At 34.8% G+C, this 19,352-nt stretch overlaps 1 protein-coding gene across 3 annotated transcripts in view; it reads left to right on the forward strand.

The window, feature by feature from the left end:
• Positions 1-19,352, forward strand: part of LOC149771129 (uncharacterized) — a 143,865-nt gene that overhangs the window by 34,888 nt on the left and 89,625 nt on the right. The window contains exons 1-2 of one of the 3 annotated variants that reach the window (XM_089948837.1): positions 586-712; positions 7,814-7,875. The exons of 1 other annotated variant lie outside the window; for it this stretch is intronic. The gene's annotated coding sequence lies outside the window, so the exon portion shown is untranslated. Of the gene's footprint in view, positions 1-585; positions 713-7,813; positions 7,876-19,352 lie in introns of those variants that run through there. One more of the 3 variants, XM_089948836.1, reaches the window with a different exon arrangement.

The following is a 19,352-nucleotide window of genomic DNA, read 5'->3' on the forward strand; positions in this document are numbered from 1 at the left end:
GTATCTGCTATACTGATTGATGATGGGCTATTTCATGGAGGCCCCTAACACCATTCTGCCATATAAACTGATTTTAAAAAAATAACTTAATCTCTGATATATTAATTTTTAAAGAATAGAACAAGGCAACAGTGTTATAAAGAACACATTTTTTTTCTCTTCTTCTCCCCGTTAAAATAATACATGTTGCATGTTCTTCTGTTTTTATTAAAGACTATTTTTTTTTAACTCCGGCTTTTTAAGTTTACATGCTTGTTAAGTTTACATGCTTTTTTTTATAGGTGTTGAGAAACAATTGCTTTGTTTTGTTGTTGTTTTCCTCCTTTAAATATTCACCTGCTAAACATCATAGATACTGTACCATTCAGTGATTATGTTCTGTGTACTGATGATGATGGGTGTGTTCTTCTCAACATAAACATAGCTTTGTATTAGTTTTCCTTTTACTCCTTTATCTCATTTTTCTGACTTAATTTAAATTTAGATCAATTTTTGCTGTAATCTTCCTAGTTGTGTTGTTAGATGTTTAATACCATTTTTTCAGCGCATGATAGGCAACACATGGTGGCCATTATAACTGGTGGACTCAGTCAGGGAAAACCTGGCAAGAACCACTGATACAGAGGGAGATACTGGCAAGCTTTCTCGCTTTGGCCGAGCCTGAGACTTGAACCCACGTGGACAGAGGTGAGGTGGCAGTGATCAGTGAAAGGTGAGCCTTTTGGACCACTAGTACCCCCTTCCCACCCACTATACACATAGATTACTACATCGCTACAAGCCATAGGCGATAATCTGCTATGCTCATTTATCACCCCTATGGCCGCCTGTGAAGTGATTTCTTTGTATCACTGAGAGTAAAATTTATTGCCATTGCGATGAAAATGTGACCTTTCAGGCTCTTTGATAGAGCCAATCAAAATTTGTCTTGCAAGCACAGTCACATATCGACCAATAAAATAGGCATGTTCTTTGATGTGTAGGAGTTTGTTATGGTATATTGTTGATGATATATTTTTTTAAAATGCATATCTATGAAAGACAAGGAAATCTCAGCACAGGCAGCCATGGGTCATAAAGGAGTGTATCAGATTATCGACCATGGCTTGTGAAGATGAGGTTACATGTAAATGCAGTTCTTTTGCACACCATGTAAACAGTCTCAGCTTAACTGGTTCTGTCATTTGCCATAAAGGCATTACTAATTATTAATTAGGGACTAATTGATGAATCCCAGGCTCTGCTACTACAAAATTTTATCCGATGAAAACATTCACTTGTACTGTGCAGAGTGACTTGACATTTGCAACAAGCCAGTGCAGGTGAAGGCTGCCAAGCTACCCGCCAGTGGTGATTTGTGGAGAACAGATTTTTATTGCCTCATTTTATTCCATGGATATAAATGAAAAATTATATTTATGAGTTATTTGAGATAAGAAATTTTCAAAGAATATAGGATTACATTTATGTAATTAATTTTGAAGCAATAAAGTCGATAATGAAAAAAAACCCCCCAGGATAGTTAGTAAAATAGTCATTTCTTGTCATGATATAGCGGCTGGCCCAGGCAGGTAGACCTGGGTTGGTTTTTCTTGGTGTGTTCTTGAGATAAGCAGTTAGATTCCGCTTCATGGCATGATACAGCCAGTACTGTAGTATGTTAAAAGAGCTGTTAAACCCAAGAAAGAAAAAAATACATGCCTTTCTCACCCCTGTTTCTTCTACCAATCACAAAGATAACAAGTTTGCAGTTTAACAGTACTCACATCACATCTCCTCTGGGGATGCAAAATGAAAAACAGTTGGGATGAATGGGAAAAGTTTGATTTCGAATTTATGTTTTATTGCACACCAACACTATGAAGGTCATATTATGCCGATGTAAATAGAGTAAGTTTCCTTGCAGGATCTGATGGTGGAAATCCAACTTCACATACTTGTAGGCACAAGGCTTATCCACTGACCCACCATCACTCTGGAATTTGAGGTTATCATGGCGAGATTGTAACATTATCAAATAATTTTATTTGGGGGACTTGTTGAAGGGGAAGAAGTTTAAGGAAATTCAGTCAGTATTGTTATTGAATGATACAGCATTTAGTTAAATTGAATGGATGTTGTTAATAGGTTCTCAGAATGCATTGTTCTGTAGTTGAAGGGATCATGTGTGGAGGGGAAGACACTCACTCACTTGTTATTTGCAACCAACTGCAAACTGCTGTTGCATTATTTGATGGCATATCAGGGTCTGTGTTGTTTGTTGTACAGATTACTCTGAACAAACTGCATAGACCCATATCTGGCAGTATGTTATGTGACAACTGATCTGGGTCTATGAAGCTTGTAGTTGGTCTCGACTTAAGAGTATTTACAGTAGCCCCAGGGTGTCAACAAGATGCAGGGGCCTTAGACCAAACCCATTTTTTCCTTCAAATTTAAACACTGGTATGTATCCATCTTAAACTGCTACACTTATCTAAAGACAAAAATATTTGAGAAACAATCTCTATTTTTATATCTAACAGCTGACATATTTCTTGATACACCTATACGTTGGTACTTAATGCAGAATGTGGTCACAAAATAAAATAGAAGTAGTATGAGTGGTAGAATACTTGATTAATAAATATGTTAAGTTCCTTTGGGCAAGTGGTTCCTTTTTCTTGGTGGGGGGGTCCCAGGTTCTTCGTCTACTGGTTATACTGGCTGCCATGTATAGTTTATCATGCGCTGAAAAATGATATTAAACCCCACAGCAAGAACAACAACAACTGCTCATTCATGGTCAACCACGGAGTACCAGTTTAAGAATATTAAGTTCACTATAAACTTTGGAACTCACTTTTCCATAATAAATTATAATGTGAAACAGCTTTTCATGCCCCTAGTACACTTTTCACTTGGTTCCTTTGTTATTGTTGATCACTTCTGTGAATAAGTATGATAAATCACTGATTAATGTTGGATACTTTAATAAATTTATATGTACTTAGTGTTGTCAGTGATCATTTAGTCAGTTGAAATGAGCTGACTTACTGCATGGCTTTCGCTGCTAGCTCTTTGCATGCCTTGCAACTATTTTTGTTCTACCCCATTTACTTGATTTGATAGGAAAGACTTAGTTAACACATAACCCCTGGTGATGAGTTTAAGTGGCAGGAGGTAGTAGCCTACTGCCGAGCTCTGTAGCGTCATGGTCATGTATGGTACACAAAAGTGGGTGGTATTATAGAAAGGTAGACAGATGTAGCTCTACAATGATACCAAATAATCTGTAATTTCTAGTTGGACTACAAAATAGAGAGGGAAAAACCTCATTTTTTGGACCCAGTTTTTTTCTACCCAAACTTTGCCCGTGGTTGGAATCCGATTTTGTGTCTGGATTTTAGACTATTTGGTCCCTGATCTAATGCAAACCAGTATGAACTACAAACAGACAGACGAACCTTTGCAAAAGGTAGGATAAGATGGGCATTTGAATAAAGAGTGGTCTCTGTATGAAAATAATGGGACCGTTAAGCCAAAAAATAAATGAAAAAGAATTCCAACTTTTACCCTTCTGCTCATCTTTGAGACAAATAGCCAATGAAAAACAATGTTTCTAACACAACTAGGCAGTTTGTTATTGGAAGATCACCTGGAAGTTGGTGTTTTTGGATGTATTCAGAAATAGCTTTCAAAATGTGTTTCCTACTCGAATTTCAGACAAAAACGACAAAAACCTCCAGGGGTTCATGTGTTAATATGACAAGACCATGCAAGTTAACTATTAATTGATGTAGCAATGAAACCAAGACTTCCCAAGTCTGAGACCAAAACAAATTTGGTACTTAATTAGGTTCACATGGAAACACTCATAGGCATTACTCTGACAATCATTGGACACTTGACACATTTGAATACCAGAGGGCATATTGCATTTATGATGATTACAACTGAAACCAAATTTAAAGACAAAAATAAAATAATCTGTTTTATTTAGCTTGCAAAATTTATTAACTGGTACAGTATTTTTTCTTAAAGTTCTGCCACCTGTATTTATTGCTAATGTTTTAAGGTTTTGAAATTTCCCTGTACCGGTATATTGTTATTTACATTGTACTGAGAATGTTTGTGTGAAGAAAATATAACAAATATATGATTTCTTATTTAAAGTTGCAAATTTCAAGATGTTTATTCAGATTTTTGTACACTCACTGACATTTTCAACTACAAAATGAGCAATATACCAATTTTGTTTTTGATTTTATTTGTGTTAAGTAGACAGGCCTATTTTGGGGGTTATTTTCATTTGTAAGATTCAGATCAGCACCTGCCACCACATTGCAAGCATGTCTGTGAGTTATTTGGATAATTTTATCTGCATTAATTTTATTTCAGATGCGGGAGGTCGTGGGTTCAATCCTCGGCCGAGTCATACCAAAGACTTACAAAAATGGTACTAACAGGTGCCTTGCTTGGTGCTCAGCAGTGAGAGGTTAGTGTTAGGACTGGTTGGCCTGGTGTCAGGATAATGTGACTGGGTGGGACATCCTGCTGCATGCCTGCGGCATGATGTCCCAGTGCTAGACATCACTATAAACTGTCACACTGCAGACATCATAGCAATATAACTGAAAATTTTTTAAAGCTACATTAAAAATCCAAATTGCACACACATTAATTTTATTTCTCAGCACAAATGTGGTAGGGCTATCTGTTTATCTGTCCGGCCATCACTATTATTTCTTTCTTTGGTTGTTTTCGGGCACTTTGGTGTGGTATTCTTGTGTGAACACAATTTTACTTTGTATGACTGATTCATTTCAGCGACTCGTATGTCCGCAGCAGGGTCCATGGACAGTTAAGCGACAACAGAAAAGAAAGTATTTTCAATAACTAAATTTTTGTTACAATTATTTGTTTTCCAGTTTAAAGAACAGTGGTAGCTCAGTGGTAAATGTGTTATACTTGTGACTAGAAGTAGATGGTTTGGTTGTCACCATCACATCGGCCAGGATGAGCACCTGTTGTGCGTCTTTGTGCAGGGCACTTTACTTTGCTTATCTTGGCATGATATAAACTTTAGATTGTTGTGTGCTATATCATACCAGATCAAACCTCTTTAGAGATTATGGTAAATATATAACCACAAAATGCCTTGTGCATACATATGAATCTTCTGCATGGGAGGGTTTATCTCCCGAGTTTAGAGAGCCTCCCATTGCTCACTGAAATCTTCTGTGTCTGCCAAATAATTATCGACAGAATTGAAATATTTTCATTTCTGTTCACATTCTAGTCCCGGAGTAGTACATGTATAATACACATATTGTGATCATGTGACTCGGCTGGCTTAAGCAGGGTAAGACAATGTAGTTGTTAATTTCACCCTTTGATTCTGTCAGCATCCGTCGGCTGGTTTCGTTATTTGAAGTTTGTCAATGTGAATTATACTGTTGGTGAGCAGAAGTAATTTGGAAAGGATTAATGACATTAGTTGATTATGGTTGGGTAACTAAAGATATCAGTCCACATAAAACAATACAGATTACATTGAACCTCTCAGCAAGGTATGTTCTGCTTCGGTGTCTTTACTGTTTATGATGAAAAGTAATTTGGGCACGATTAAAGATATTAATTGTTTATGGTTGGATTACTCAGAAGTTCAAGTAACATAATTTAACTTGGTCAGTTTGACTTTTGTGTTTAATGTTGTCAAGATGTCTAAGCAAACGCTAAAACCTGAGGAACTGAAATACGACAAAATTCAGTGATGATTGGTAGAGTGGTTGCAGTCACGTTCAGAAGGACATGAATATGCATTCTGCACTTCCAGTGAAGCTGATTTTATAGTCTACTGTGGTGGCAAGAATGATATCTTGCGTCACACAGAATATGGATAAAAGCATAATAACAGCGACAACAATTATGCCATCACTGAATCAATGTTCACTGAATTGGCATAAGATGTGGATAAAGTTAAATGTGTCAAGACACCATTTGCCAACTTTATTACCAAAGATAATCACTCGTGGGTGACCATCTCTATAATGTAACCAGCGATAATGATTTTTAAGAAAAATATGCATTCAACACTAATATGAATGACAACATTTGCAAAAACATAGACTGCTTCAGTGACCTAGTCGTTAGAGCTTGCGCCTCGGATGCGGGAGGTCATGGGTTTGATAACCGGCCGAGTCATACCAAAGACTTAGACAAAATGGTACTAACATATGCCTCGCTTGGCACTCAGCATTATGAGGTTAGTGTTAGGACTGTTTGGCCTGGTGTCAGGATAATGTGACTGGGTGGGACATCATTCTACATGTCTGCAGCATGATGCCCCAGTGCTAGGCAATCACTGTAGACAGCGTAGCAATATGACTGAAAAATTGTTAATGTTAAAAATCCAAATCACACACACACACACACACACACACACACGCAAAAACACATAAGTACCACTGTCCTAGATTTAATCCTTTGTAGACATGAATGTAAAAAAAAGTACATGTCACTAACTGCCATTGTAATCTGAAATGCATGGGATTAATGGGTTTTTTGTGTCAGTTTATAATGGTAGTAAGTGATAAACTTTTTCCAGATTTGATTGTCAGTATTAAGGAATGCATGGTGATAGTGATGATAGTGTTAGAAATGAAGGTGTCTGTGATGGCATAATACATGCATTTGTACTTGATGTGAAGAATATTTCTGACATTAAAACAGTATTTGAAATAGACCCAGACAGCACCAATCGTGAGCAGTTCTGGCAGGTAGTCAGCAGTCTGAATCTACCAACAGGCAGGAAACATTTTAACCTTTTTCTTGGAATCGGTTGAATTTTACTGACGTTGATGCATTGCAATGCTGACATTAAAAAGAACTTTTTGTCCATTCTGAGAAAAAAATTCAGGATGACTCCATAACAGTTGGTTCTTAACCCATGGGTCATGATCCAAGAAAGGGTTGCATGATACTTCAAGTACCTTAATAATTTGAAATTTCTTACTCCATTTTTTTTTATTTTTAAAAAGCATTTGATGGGTGGCAAGACTAATACCACAAACCTAATTAGGGTCACCACACAAAAAGGTTTTGAACCCAGCTCTGCTCTATGAGGAAACCTGGATCTAGTAATGGTACAACTTCATCTCCTATTAGTGTTCACAATAACAATGATAAAGACTGCCACCAATATAACTGAGCAATGATCTAAGAAGAATACAAATGACAGCAAGTTAATATGAAAGACTGACTTTATGAGACGATGTGCATATTTTAATATTTTAAACAAATGTGAATTTGTTACAGTGTTGTGATTTTTATTCATTTGCATGTTATAAAATCGTTTGATGAACAATCTTCCCTCATTTGAGGTCAGAACTCTTCACCAGCTTTTGGGAAATCTCTTGATCTGTCTTTTCTGTCAGATATATAGTTCTGATGGAAACCAACAGATTAAGATGAAAGGAATTAGTCATTAGATTAAAAATCTGATGCTGTATATTCCTGTTGAAAGCTGTGCTAGCACAGTTAGCTGGTAGAGTGCCTGACTTGTAATCAAAGGATTGTGGGTTCAGTACCTGAGCAGACCAACTGCCTTGGTATATTCTTTGGATAGGTTCTTTGCTTCCATTTCCTGGGCATCATTATAGACAGTAATATGTTAAAATGCTGTTAAAAGCAACAGAGAACAAAAAACAGCATTTATTCTTGTTAAAAAGTCCAACCAAAGTAAAATGGTCTACTGATGATAGGCCTGGTGGACCATGAGGGGACCAAAAAATGCTCTGGTAAACTATTGCTAAACTTTTTGATTTTCCAGGGACAAAGCTGGACTCAAATTTTATGGCGAAGTGACTTATCTTCCACACCAGAATAAACAAGGTGAGTAGTGATGAAAATACATGAGAGTGAGTGGACAGGTAAACATTTGAAACAATTGATATGGTTGTGTAAAATTTATGTTTTACTTTTACATTTGAGACAATTGAAATGGTTGTGTAAAATTTATGTTTTACTTCACATTTGAGACATCAAAATGATTGTGTAAAATTTGTGTGTTACTTCACATTTGAGACAATCAAAATGCTTGTGTAAAATTTGTTTTGTTTCACATTGGAGACAATCAAAATGATTGTGTAAAATTTTTGTTTTACTCCACATTTGAGACAATTGAAATGGTTGTGTAAAATTTTGTGTTTTACTACACATTTGAGACAAATCATATAAACTATGAAAATATTATAATTAGGAAAATTGTGGTTCAACTTTTGTTCTTGTTCAAACTAGAAATCTTGAAAATATGTTCATTATTAAATATAGGTGACAGATATCAATGTTAAAGTTCAAACTTTTTATTTTTACATGATTAATTATGAAAGATTTATGTTTCCCTCGAATAGCTGAATCAGCCTAAATGCCTCCATAGGGTAATAATTTTCTCATGATGGTGCTACCAATTTTCACATCCGAGTTTCATACATCAATTTTCAACAAGAGATTCATAGATTGAACATAACAGAATATGTTATTGACAGAATGTTGATGTTTAAATGGTTTTACAATTTTAACACATTTTGATGAAAAGAAAAGCACTAGATATTGTACTCAAAATACAGTACTTTTAATGGCCTGAAAGGGGTGGGGACTGGTGTTGTCAGTTTGAGAAACAGCAAAGTATGCTTTACCTACACATTTGAGTGAAATACAGGCACTGGCATGGCAATTTTGCCAGAATTTTTCACCAGCAGATCGCTGATTTTCAGAAAAATGATGTGATAAAGTTTGTGAAAGTACATACTGCACTGAACATAATAATCATAGTATCAGACAAACGAAATTGGCTTGATGATGATCTGGAGTTTTTCCAAGAAAATGGGACACAGTATGATGATGTTCGTAACTGTTTTTGAGTTTACATCCTTCACAAGGATGTAACGAAGCACATTCATGTGGTTATACGTGTACATTGATGCCAATATTTAGCATCTTAATTTATGCCATCTTCACATACACATAAATTACAAGTACCCCAGCTACGCCACTGTTTCCTGCCTCCCTCGGCCACAGCTGGCATACAAGGATGAGAATAGGGAGATACAGGAAATGAATAAGCGACTTGCAATTTATGTCTCGAAGGGTGAGGGTGAGGGACCTTTGATTGTTTGAGAACAAAAATTCCAATCCAAGAGAGAATCTAATATGACTGTTATATTGAAAATAAATTATCTTGAAATGAAAGGATGGAAAAAACCTGGTTCTGAAGAAAATCAATTCAGAGAAAAGGTCTGCAGTAATTTGCATCTAACCTTAAAGTGTGTTCATGGGCATTTAACTCATGCTTACATATAGGCACAGATTTTCTGCAAATCAAATATGATGCATGTCCTGTTATCAATTTTTAAAAGGATTCCTAGGGGCAAAAATTGAAGTATGTTCAATGCCCTCTTCTTAAATTTAAACTTGTCTAACTCGCACAGAATTTCAAAATTTTAACAATATATTACTACATTCCCAATTGTTGACAATTTTTCCACAATCATTTACATTATGCGATAGTTAGATTTTTAGAGGCAGTTTGAAGAAGAAGAAAAACCTTTCTTTGTCTCTATTGACCTACTCTCAGCTCAGTCTTTTTCAGACACAGGATGTGCATTTTGATAACACTCAGCCATCAGTCCCTGATCTGATAGAGGGAAACCCCAAATATTCAAGATGTACTGTCATTTACCCGGGGCTAATATAGGCGAACCCAATAATACAGACATGCTGTTATTTACCCAGATTATATATAAAAAATTGTTCCGTTTAGGTTGGCAAAGGTTTTATATCATTTGTTTGGAATTTCCTTTGATGAGAAAACCTAGTTCCCTATACGAAGTGTAGAATGTCTTCAGTCTTTGAATGGCATGTTTCTGGGCAAATTTCACCAATTATTTTGATATAAATGATAGAAATAATGCTAATATTATGTATAAAATTGAGTCATTAATTAACTAACGTACTTTTGAAATATGAAAAAAATTATGCCAATAAAATTATCACTAATAATGAACCTTTGCACATTATTAGCACAAAAAGGGTGAATTTTCAGTGTAAGTGAAGTTCTTTCTTCAGAATAAGTACATGTTGTTTCACAAAATGTATATTGTACTTCAGTATACATGTACAGTATGTACACCTTGATGTCTGTTTGTGGTCAAAGGGTGGGATTTACAGGTTAGTGATACAAACATGAAAATAAATAAAACTGTGACCTTCACAATCTCGTTTGTATAAGGTGTTCTGAATGACTTCATCACTTGAAAGCTGTCACATGCAATTTGTACACTTTTGCACCATTTGGGTGGCAAGAAATGAAATTTCCCAAGGGAGCCCCTTGTAAAGCAGGAAGCTCGTACCCACTAGTTACAGGTGAGAGATTAGCTCCCACCTGTACCTCATTGACTTGTCACGCGCTAACTGAAGTCAGCAGGGAGGCTAGGACAAACCGTAAAGATAACGGTTGACCATGACATTTATTCTACCAGGCACAGAGGGAGAAAAGAGCAAATCTAGGGCAATTGATTTTAGTTTTGTATTGTAAATGGTCTAGTAAGTAAGAAGATTCAGGTGTAAAAGAAAGAAAGAGAGAGAGAGAGAGAGAGAGAGAGAGGTGTATTTGCCTGGCAAGAATGATATTTGCATGCTTCTTATTGTTTGTTTTCTGTCCGTTGAAACACAGACACCTATTAAATAACTGTCTTTTTAAATGGTTTCTGTTGACAATAAGTTTTCATGTAAAAATTGTTAGAGTTACATTAAAAGAAAACCTGTTTTGTTGAGCCATATTTCTTTTAATGTGGAAGAATCCTTCACTCAGTGTTGTAGACTTTCAGGACAACATATGACTGATTTACTTACAATACATGTATTTATCCTTGAATCACCTATAATTTATATTTATTCTTGAATAAGTCCATATTTTATCATATTTATCCTTGCAAGTCCATATTTTATCATGTGTATATTTGAATAAGTCCATAGATTGTACCATTTGTATCTTTGAATAAGTCCATAAACTGTACCCTATTTATTTTGGAATAAATGCATAGGGTATACCATATTTATCCTTGAATAAGCCCATAGATTATACCATATTTATTCTTGAATAAGTCCATACATTTTATCATATTTATCTGTGAATAAATACAGATTGTACCAAATTTATCATAGAATAGGTAGATTGTACCATATTTATCCTTGAATAAGTCCATAGATTGTATCATATTTATCCTTGAATAATCATTGAGAACTACATGAGCCACATGCATGACTTAATATGGTTGTCCCTGTACAAAGATTTCCCACAATCCCTCATTTTATGATTATTGTCAACCATCCAGCCAGTCTTATGATGCTTTAGACAGGTTCTATTTTTCCCCTAAAAAATACCCTATCAAAAAGTATGCCTGTATTTGCTGAAAATGAGTAAAACACAGTTGAAATTGGTAAACTAAACTCTGATGACTCACTCATTTTTTTGTTTGAAAACATTGGTTAGTGGCCAGAAATTTGAATCAACATCAAAAAATTTGCAGCTTTAAATAAGAAGTCACATATTTTGTTAATGTTCCATTTTAAAAGATTCTTAGTACACTGACTAATAAATATACAACAAAAAAAGTCAGTAAATTACAAATGCTAATAATTCCTGCTGGTAACAACACTTCAATTTATACCAGTTATTTGAAGTGATATTCATGTTTCTGTTTTGTTTTTGTATTCAGCTTCAGTGTAATTATCAAAAATGTGATACTCCAACTTGTAGCAAAATGTTTCAATTGACCAGCACAGCGATAACCTCAAGTGTTTCTGCATAAACCTAATTAAGTGCTGACTGTGTTTTGATTTCCAGTTTATGGAAGTCTTTGTTGCACTGCTACAGTTAAAAGTATACCTGCTTGATATTATCACGTTACATGTATTTATGTCTTATGTATCAAATCATGTAAAGGGGGTGGACTAATAAAAATTCAGTAAGCATGCAAATCCTCAGTGCATAAGAGTTAATGGTCACTATCATGTGTTTGTTAAACTCATTTCTTTTGAGCAATCAAGTATTGTTTTAAATATTATTATGTTAGTAATGTAATTAATGTATGAATTATTAATCAGTGGTTTATCCTACTTGTTTACAAATGCAAAGGAAAAGCATACTTGGTGAAGGAAATCTTAGTTTCACTGATAGTATTCAATATGGTGAAGCGATTTTTAAAGTTTGTAGTGAACTTGAAATCACTGAATCTGCATTTGGTGGTTTGATCGAGAATAAATAGAAATTTAATTTGCGTTGAAATCACTGTATCAACAGTTTATTAACAGATGAATAAAAACTCAAATTTCAGTGGTGCTTCTCAAAATAAATGTCCGTCATTTAAAAATATATAATTCCTGTTTTGTTTTGAATCAATAACAACACTAGAATGGATCCATATTCACATGCAAAATGCAGTGACATAATACACAATGTTTTTTGCAGGTACTACTTTGATGTGTCTTAAAACCTTTCAGTGTAATGTTAAAAATGATATTTCATGGATTGGTTAATGTTTTAATGATCTTTCATGGATTGGTTAATGCTTTTAATGATCTTTCATGGATTGGTTAATGTTTTAATGATCTTTCATGGATTGGTTAATGCTTTTAATGATCTTTCATGGATTGGTTAATGTTTTAATGATCTTTCATGGATTGGTTAATGCTTTTAATGATCTTTTATGGATTGGTTAATGTTTTAATGATCTTTTTATGGATTGGTTAATGCTTTTAATGATCTTTTATGGATTGGTTAATGTTTTAATGATCTTTTATGGATTGGTTAATGCTTTTAATGATCTTTCATGGATTGGTTAATGCTTTTAATGATCTTTCATGGATCGGTTAATGTTTTAATGATCTTTTATGGATTGGTTAATGTTTTAATGATCTTTTATAGATTGGTTAATGTTTTAATGATCATTAATGGATTGGTTAATGCTTTTAATGATCTTTTTTAGATTGGTTAATGCTTTTAATGATCATTCATGGATTGGTTAATGTTTTAATGATCTTTCATGGATCGGTTAATGTTTTAATGATCTTTTATAGATTGGTTAATGTTTTAATGATCATTAATGGATTGGTTAATGCTTTTAATGATCTTTTATGGATTGGTTAATGTTTTAATGATCTTTTATGGATTGGTTAATATTTTTAATGATCTTTTATGGATTGGTTAATATTTTTAATGATCTTTCATGGATTGGTTAATGTTTTTATTGATCTTTTATAGATTGGTTATCTTTAAAATAAAATTAATTTATACAGAAAAGCAAACAACTTGATAAGAAAAAACACATTATTGAGAATGATTCCCAATACAGTTATGAAGCAAAATATGAAACCATAATATACCACCCCTTTTTCACTTAAGTCATATATGCCCATCCCATTCTTGATTTTTTTCAGAGGAACTTCTGTAACTCGCACCATCGCTTATTCTTCAGTATATTTTTTTAAAACCCCATTGTGTGCAAATTATCGAGGGAGAGATATATATATGTAGCCCCATTTAATAATGTTCAGGGAAGTCATAATCGACCCCCCTCCTCAATCATTTTTTCAGGTTTTTTTATGGAAGAAAAAATCATGTCTGCAATATAGAGGAGAAAATACCTTATAATAGGTTGCATTACAGTATTTGCTTGTTTTGGTCAGTGCATGGTGGATACATTGGTACCTCATTATGATGCAATAGAGGCATAAAACTGTACTGTGATACAGGTGAGGTCACTTTATACTAGGATACTACTTGTATGAGACATAAAACTGTACTGTGATACAGGTGAGGTCACTTTGTACTAGGATACTACTTGTATGAGACATAAAACTGTACTGTGATACAGGTGAGGTCACTTTATACTAGGATACTACTTGTATGAGACATAAAACTGTACTGTGATACACGTGAGGTCACTTTCTACTTGGATACTACTTGTATGAGACATAAAACTGTATTGTGATACAGGTGAGGTCACTTTATACTACGATACTACTTGTATGAGACATAAAACTGTACTATGCTATTGGCGAGGTCACTTTATACTAGGATACTACTCGTATGAGACATTCTTCATCAGTCATTGAGTCTGCCGGGGGCCCAGAGTATCCGATTGGTCTAAAGCGCTCACCGTTACGGATCACTACCATCTCACCTCTGTATGTGTGAGTTCGAGTCTCAGGCTCGGCTAACGTGGGTACATGAGAAAGCCTGCCAGTAGCTTCTCGTGGGTCAGTGGTTCTTCCCAGGGTTTTCTTGGGTTCTTCCTCCACCAATTATACTTGCCGCCATGTATTGCCTATATTGTGCTGAAAAATGGCATTAAATCCTACAACATCACTGAGTCTGCCAACACAACCTTACTGATTGGCTACGTTTTGTGTACCCTAGATCAATTTATACAGTACTGAATTGTGTGTACCCCAGACCATTTTATACAATATTGTCAACATTGAAGTTTGTGTACTCTACATCAATTTCTACACATGAAATTTGTGTTACCTATATCTATTTATACACTATTGAAATTTGCGTACCCTAGATTAATTTATACAGTATTGTCAGTATTGAAATTTATGCATCCTAGATCAATTTATACATTTTTGAAATTTGTGTACCCTAGATCAGTTTATACATTATTAAAATCTGTGTATCCTAGATCAATATATACAGTATTGAAATTTGTGTACCCCAGATCATTTTTATACAGTATTGTCAACATTGAAATTTGTGTGCCCTTGATCAGTTTATACACTATTGAAATTTGTGTAACCTAGATCAATTTATTCTTTATTAAAATCTGTGTATCATATATCAATATATACAGTATTGAAATTTGTGTACCCCAGATCATTTTATACAGTACTGTCAACATTGAAATTTTGTGTACCCTTGATCAGTTTATACACTATTGAAATTTGTGTACCTTAGATCAATTTATACACTATTGAAAAATGTGTACCCTAGATCAATTTATAATGTATTGAAATTTCTGTACCCTAGATCAATTTATGCAGTATTGAAATTTGTGTTTCCTAGCTCAATCTATACAGCATTGCCAGTATTGAAATTTGTAAGCTTAGACCATTTTTTACAGTATTATCAGTATTGAAATTTGTACATTGGAATACTAGGATACCAGGCTAGTTCAGTGAGCTTGTAGATTGTTGTAACAGCCAGTATCTGTATTTACTTTTAATATGTGCAAGAACTCATGACCGTTTCTGCTGCAGGCTTTCATTGTACCTCATCAAGTACAAAGTCTTGACAGTTGCTTAGTTAACACAATAAATTATCAGTTGACCATGAAAGGAATGGCGTCCCATGTTTTAGTACATACATGAAAGGAAAGACCACTTGAGATAGCAACAAGCAGAAACTGGACATGTCTAGTGAATATATTTGGGTTAGTGTTGTAGCAATCCATATGTAAAATTGAAATTTTTTGGATTAGTGGTAATAGTTAATTTTGAAACCTCAAAAACATTTAAACATTTGGTTCTTTTCTTTATTGCATTATGCTTTGCAAGTGAACCATAAAAAAGTGAGGTCACCTTATGCTGGAGTACAGTAGAAAAAATTCACTCAGTATTATAGGGTCTTTGATCATAACTGTTAGTTTGCATAATTGGCCATGTTACACTAAGGTGCTTTATATTGAATGACCACTGTAATTTTGTTGTTGATGTTGCAGGTTTTATCGCCATATTTCAGCACAAGATAATGCTAAACATGCAGACCTGCCAACTCTTACGATTTTGCTGTAAGTCTTACAAAAATGATCCTTAAGATATGGACTTACGGCATATTAGCAAAATTTACGGAAAAATGATCGTTGTCGAAAAATCCTGATAATTGGTTCATCTGTGTTTTATTTGGATCTGGGTTTCATTTTAGAATTAATGACATTAGTCAGGGAACCAGACTAACTTTACAGCAGCACCCCAGACGCTTGAAACTGCACCTATTTGTTCATGTGGTTCGAGCATCTGCCTAGGATGCAGGAGGTCATGGGTTTGATCCCCGGCTAAGTCATACCAAAGACTTACAAAAATGGTACTAACAGCTGCCTCACTTGGCACTCAGCATTAAGAGGTTAGTGTTAGGACTGGTCAGCCTGGTGTCAGGATAATGTGACTGGGTGGGACATGCTACATGTCTGCAGAATGATGCCCCAGTGCTAGACATCACCATAAACTGCCACACTGCAGACATCGTAGTGATATGACTGAAAAATTGTTAAAGCTACATTAAAAATCCAAATCACACACACACACACATAATATTTGGCCATAGTAAGATGACCTGATCAGATCATCAGCCATTATTACAATATTGTAATTTAATAATGGCCATAGTGAGATGACCTGATTAGGTCATCAGCCATTATAACAATATTGGAATTTAATAATGACCATAGTAAGATGACCTGATTAGATCATCAGCCATTATTACAATATTGTAATTTAATAATGGCCATAGTAAGATGACCTGATTAGGTCATCATCCCTTATTACAATATTGTAATTTAATAATGGCCATAGTAAGATGACCTGATTAGGTCATCATCCCTTATTACAATATTGTAATTTAATAATGGCCATAGTAAGATGACCTGATCAGATCATCATCCCTTATTACAATATTGTAATTTAATAATGGCCATAGTAAGATGACCTGATCAGATCATCAGCCATTATTACAATATTGTAATTTAATAATGACCATAGTAAGATGACCTGATTAGGTCATCAGCCATTATTACAACATTGCAATTTAATAATGACCATAGTAAGATGACCTGATTAGATCATCAGCCATTATTACAGTATTGGAATTTAATAATGGCCATAGTAAGATGACCTGATTAGATCATCAGGCTATGTTAGAAGCTTTAAAATTGTTATAAAATAGTAATTTTTATCTCTACTGGTCACAGACCAGAAAAGCCTATGAGATGGTCTGTTGCCTGTCATCTGTCATCCATTGTCCATCTGTTACTGCATGATTTTAACCTGACTCTTCCTAGGAATGCCTACACACATTCTTCCCATGGTCCAGTTGGTCATAATGAAAATGGTGCTGCTTGGACATCCAGTATGGCTACAACAGTGGCCATTTTGAAAATCTTGTTATCACTGCTTCTGAATAGTCATATCAAGGTGGAGATTTTCACTAAAAGACTTCTGATATCTAGCAGGTCTTAAATGAAAATGATGCTGATCTGATGTCCAATAAGGCTGCCATGGTACCCTTCTTGAAAAATCTTGTCTCATGCTATATGTGATGAAGAATATCATAGTTTCAAACTTGACAGATAAAAGAACTGGTCTTATCTTCAATTCCAAGGAAAAGCTGGTCTTGTCTTCAATTTGTAGAAATTCTTTTCTCCCATTAGAGCATCAATCCCTTCAAGGAACACTTTTTTAACCCCTCTCCCAACTGTAAACGAAGTTCAATAGGGTCATACTGGAGTCTGCTTCTCTGTCCATCCCACTTTTGTTTACTCAGTGTCGACCTTAACCCAGTGAGATATCTTCATGTAACTTTGTATACTTTAGTATCATGACTAGACATTGTGTTCTGTCAAAATAAAAAGGGACTCGATCAGTATTTTCAATTAGAATCCCCATCATTATGATACACTTGCAATAAAGTGGAGTGAATTATGTTGTGATGTTGTCCATCCATCCATATGTTCCTGGTATCTTTCAATAAAATAAGTTTTGAGGATGATTTTCACTTGCAGTAAGAAAGAAGCATTTGAATTTTAGGGTGAAAACAACAACGGTCAAGGTCACTGTGACCAGTGAAAATGTATATTTATTATTATAACACATCATATATGGATGGCTTGTTCTTGTGATAAGGAATAAACCTATTGACATTTGAATCAAAAGGTCATGGTTAATGTGCCAGAAAGAATAGAGATGTCTTTTTATAGAACTAAAATGTTAAAGGTCAAGGTCACATTGGCTGACGGAAGAAAATCTTTTCCCATGATGGTTTTTGTTGTAAACTATGTACTGACTAATGGTGGATGGCTTACAGTAAAGGTATGGAAGGATGCTACTGATTTTGGAATCAAAAGGTCAAAGGTCAGGGTCATTGTGACTGGAGGTGGGTGGGGGAAAATGGTTGTTCTTGAGTTCTTGACTAGACTGTTTAGCTTGATTGCACTGATGATACAAATTAAACCTACAGGTTCATTGTCTATGGTTCATAGGCAGTGGTAAATCTAATAAGAAGATAATGGTTACTGCACAGTAAATTTGAGACCAAAGGTCAAGGTCATTGGGACCTGTTGGCCAGTAATCTTCCAGATTCAGCCATGTCTGACTAGTATCTACATAGAGGGCCTTTTAAACATGGGGCAGTCCTGTACTGTGACGTATGCGGTACTCTTAAAATTTTTGTTCATCTGTCCATAACACTTCTCTTTGGCATCTCTTGAATCACTACCAATATCCTCATTAAACTTATTATACATTTGTATCAAGACAGGAGTGTGTGTCCCATGTAATACTTGACTACAGTAGATCAGTAATAGTTATTATGGTCATAGATCAGAATAGCTTATAGGATTGTCTGTTGTCCATAATCTGTTAGAACAGTTTTGTTATTGCTGCCCTTCTTAAACTACTTGGAGTATTGTTGCGAAACTTTTAACACACATTCATTCCATGGTTTAGTTGGTCCAGAATGAAAATGTTGGCCATCTTGAAAATAGTATCACTACTTCTCAATGCATGGTTTTATTGACATGGGGTTATTTACTGAATAACATCTTGCGATGTCTGGTTTGTACCATTCATATATTGAACATCATGCTGGAGGCCATCTTGAAAATTTTGGTTTCACTATTTCGCCTGAATGAATAGTAATACCATCACTGAAAGACTTTTATGAAGTCTAGTTGGTCTTGAATGAAAATGGTAGATTTTATTCTTCTTCAACTTTTAATATAACTGCCACAATAAGCTATCTTGAAAATCTTATCACTATTTCAAGATGGCTGCCCAGTCATATTGACATTGTGCTTTCACCGCAAGAGTTCTTCTGATGTCTAGTTGATACTAAATAGAAATAGTGCTGATTTGATATCAAATAGGACCACCATGACATTCAATTTGATAATCTTGTTCTTGTTGCTCTCCAAAATGGCAAGTAATATTAACATGGAGTGTCCACTTATGATGCTTTGTTGGCCCTAAATGAAAATGATGCAAAGTTCAGCATGTCCACAACAGTGGCTTTTCTGAAAATCATGTTGGTCTTAAAT

Source organism: Sinohyriopsis cumingii, unplaced genomic scaffold (genome assembly GCF_028554795.1).
Source record: "Sinohyriopsis cumingii isolate HCF-2022 unplaced genomic scaffold, ASM2855479v2 utg002115l, whole genome shotgun sequence".
Taxonomy (NCBI): Eukaryota; Metazoa; Mollusca; class Bivalvia; order Unionida; family Unionidae; genus Sinohyriopsis; species Sinohyriopsis cumingii.